The sequence below is a fragment of the Orycteropus afer genome, unplaced genomic scaffold (assembly GCF_000298275.1).
Source record: "Orycteropus afer afer isolate SDZICR_OR568_19922 unplaced genomic scaffold, OryAfe1.0 scaffold00686, whole genome shotgun sequence".
NCBI lineage: Eukaryota > Metazoa > Chordata > Mammalia > Tubulidentata > Orycteropodidae > Orycteropus > Orycteropus afer.
The window spans coordinates 270,182-274,365 of NW_006922273.1; positions in this window are offsets into that span (position 1 = coordinate 270,182).

Genomic DNA, 4,184 nt, shown 5'->3' on the forward strand with positions numbered 1-4,184 from the left:
TAATTTATAAAAGGAAATTATAACTGAGCTGAGAACTATGTTGCCTATAGAAAATCCATTTTTAATTAAAAAGACATACATAGCTTAAAAATAAAGGATGGATACAAAAGATATTTTACACTAGTACTAACAAAAAAAAAACTTGAATGTCTATATTAACATAAGACAAAGGTTTCAGAACAATAAATATTACTAGGGATAAAGAGAGTCATGACACAATTATTTTGTTGTTAGTTGTCACTGAATTGGCTCTGACTTATGGCAACCCCATGTACAACAGCATAAAACATTGTCCAGTCTTGTGTCATCTTCAAAATCACTGTATGCTTAAGTCCATTGTTCAGCCACTGTGCATTTGTCGGACTTCAAACCAATTCTTCCCCATTCCATCATGGGCAATGAAGGGAAATCAGAATGGACTCGAATGTGTACAACATGGGTGCACCAGAATAATTACCAGGATAAATAACAAGTTGACATCCTGCTAGAAACTTGATCTCCCTCTTAGAAAACAAGAACAGGGTGTGTGTTCCATAGCAACTCAATGTCTTGATGAGCAAAATTCAAAAACAACAGTGCCTGACTCAAAGACGTCTGATCAACCATGCCACTTTGCATGTGTGCTGCTCTTCAGAGTTCTGATAATAATCTAGTGTCCTGCATCAGACTTGTGACTCATTGATTCTAATTTTTCCCATTCTAGTTATTGTTCCCATACAACTACATTTTACAAATTAAGATCTGTTCTGGTTTTGCTGCATTGGCCATGACTGAACCAGGTAAACTGGTTTGAAGCTCTGGTACTCTGAATATCTTTAACCTAGGGTGTTCCTCTTCCAGCACTATGCAACATAACGCAAAATGCAACCATTGCCGTGGAGTCAGATCAGACCCATAGCAATCCCTCCCTGGGTTTCTGAGGCAGTATCACTATGGAAGTAGATTGCCCAAACTTCCTTCCAAAGAGTGGCTGGTGGGTTTGAACCGCCAGCCTTCTGGTTAGCAGTCAAGCGCCTTAGGCACTATGCTACCAGAGCCCCCTATATCAGACAATATTCTGTTATTGTCCACATGATTTTCACTGGCTAATTTTTGGAAGTAGATCACAAAGACATTTTTCCTAGTCTGTTTTAGTCTGGAGTTCCACTAAAACCAGATCATAATGAGTGACCTTGATGGTATATGAAATACCAGTGGTATACATTCCAGTATCATAGCAACATTAAAGTCACCACAGTATGACAAACTGACAGATGGGTGGTTGTATATAATAATAAAGTAGTCAATTTATCAAGAAAATATGCAGTCTTAAACAAATACACCTAATAATGTTGTTGTTGTTGTTATGTGCCATCAAGTCGGACCCGACTCATAGCGACCCCTCCTTGGGTTTCCGAGGCACTATCACTATGGAAGTAGATTCCCCAACCTTCCTTCTGAGGAGTGGCTGGTGGGTTTGAACTGCCAGCCTTCTGGTTAACACTCAAGTGCCTTAGGCACTACACTACCAGAGCTTCTAATAATAGAACATTAAATAATAATAATAATAAAAATATCAGAGTTTTGAGAACATATTTACTAAACATATATCTGACAAAGAACTTATATCTAGAATACGTAGGCAACTTCAATAAAAAGAAGGCAGTCAAAATTCTTGGAGTGACACTTCAGCAATTGTCTTGGTTCTCTAGTGCTGCTATAACATTTATAGCTTTAACAAACATGAATTGATTATCTTACAATTTACGATGCTGGAAGTCCAAATTTAGAGTGTCACTCTAGGGGCTAGGTGAAAGCCACTTCAGGGGCTGGATGAAGGCCTGAACCTTGGCTTCAGCTCTGACTCTTATTCCAAGCCTGGAGCTAAAGGATTCTTCTAACTCTCGCAGCTGCAGGATGCTGAGGCTGATGAGCCCAAGATCAGCAGTTAATATGGCACAATCCCAAGATTGGTAGACAAAACAGTAGCCCATTTGTTCAAGTCCAGGAACAATTCCAAGATCCACAGTCAACACAGCAAACCACTGGTTCAAGTACAAGAAGTGGAGATAAAGACTTGGCCAAATATAAGGTCCAGATGTGCCAAAAAGCTTAAGACCTTTCTCAAAACTTCTCCATATGTACTTGGATCTACATCAATGCCCATGGATGTACCAAAGGAAAAAAAAAGAAAAAAAAAACTCATTACTGTTGAGTCAGATCCAACTCATAGCAACCCCTCCTTGGGTTTCTAAGGTGATATGACTACAGAAGTAGATTGCTCAACCTTCCTTCCAAGGAGTGGCTGGTGGGTTTGAACCACCAGCCTTCTGGTTAGTGCCAAATGCCTTAGGCACTATGCCACCAGAGAAATCAAACAAATCATTTCATTGGGCAGATCTGCTCTGCAAAATACCTCTTTAAAGTGTTAAAGAGCAAACATGTCGCTTTGAAGACCAAAGTGCACCTGATCCAAGCCATGGTGTTTTCAGTCACCTCATATGCATGTGAAAGTTCTACATGAATAAGGAAGACCACAGAAAACTTGATGCCTTTGAATTGTGTGTTGGTGAGAGTTCTGAAAATACCATGGACTGCCAGAAGAATAGACAAATCTGTCTTGGAAGAAGTCAGCTGGAATGCTCCTCAGAAGCAACAATGGCCAGACTTCATCTCACCTGCTTTGGTCATGCTGCCAGAAGGAACCAGTCCTAGAAAATGATATCATGCTTGGTAAAATGGAGGGTCAGTGAAAAAGGGGAAGACTCTCAACAATATGAATTGATGCAGTGGCTGCAACGATGGGCGAGCAAGACTGTGAGGATCGTGCAGGACTGGGCAGCATTTTGTTTTGTTGTACATAGAGTTGCTATTAGTTGGAACCATATCAATGGCACCTAACAACAACCCAATAACCGGTGAAAGAAACTAGCAAAAAATAGTACATAATAAATCATTCCATTTATATTAAATTCTAGGAACTGAAAACTAAGGTATAGTGACATAAAGCAGATCAGTTCTTGCCTGGAGAGAGGGGGCAGGAAGGGGCTTGAAGAAAGACTGCAAAGGGGTATCAGGAAACCTGTGTGGATGGAGGATATGTTTGTTATCTTAATTTCACTGATGGTCTCAGTTTGTTGTCTATATGCCAAAACTTATTAAATTGAACACTTTTAATATCTTCAGTGTGGTTTATGTTTATTTTACTTAAATAAAAGTTTAATAACTAGATAGATGATAGACAGATAGATAGGCAATGTTGTTGTTGTTGTTGTTTGCCGTTGAGTCGGCCCCGACTCATAGCGACCCCTCCTTGGGTTTCCGAGGCAGTATCACTACGGAAGTAGGATTGCCCAACCTTCCTTCCGAGGAGTGCCTGGTGGATTTGAATGGCCAGCCTTCTGGTGAGCAGTCAAGTGCCTTAGGCACTATGCTACCAGAGCTCCCAGATAGGCAATAGAGTAAGAAAAATAATTACGTCTCAAAAATTGACATTTGTGCCAAATTGAGATTTTAAATACTATGCAAACTTTTAAATTTGCTTTTATTATTTGTTTATTTTCTCAACTAGTCACTGAATTGACTTCTTATGCCTCATTTTGTAAAGATTATTTACTATAAATTCTTAATTTTGTGATTTTTTCATAAGTTGCTGTTAAAATATTGAGGTATACAATAATGCTAACATTAAAAAAATTATTTCTAAATTCTTTAGTAATAAAGGGTCTTGGTTTATTTAAAATAATTAGCAAATTAAAAATGTGACCCTAATATAAAGGATTAACATTTCAATAAACATTATTATCTGTCATAGAGTTTCAAAATAATCTATGAAGAAAACTAGGAATTATGTGTTTAGGAGATAATAACTTAGATAAGATAGTATTTAACATCTAAATGGTCTGTAAAATATTAATCAAAATATACCAGTACATTAATATTTAACAAATTATATACATATTTATATTATCAATTATTTTAAATGTCAATTTCTATTTGACAGTATTTTTTTTCCTGAAAAATTATATAATGCTTATGCTTAGGAACTATATGATTAAAATATGATTATTCTAGTAGCCTATATTGGTTGAATTTTCTTCCCAATTACTCTTCTCTAGACAATTTCACCCAGATAATTTGCATCCAGTGTTGTTATAGATTGTGTTTGCTATGTCCTCTATAAGAATAGTCATGGTAAGAGTTGA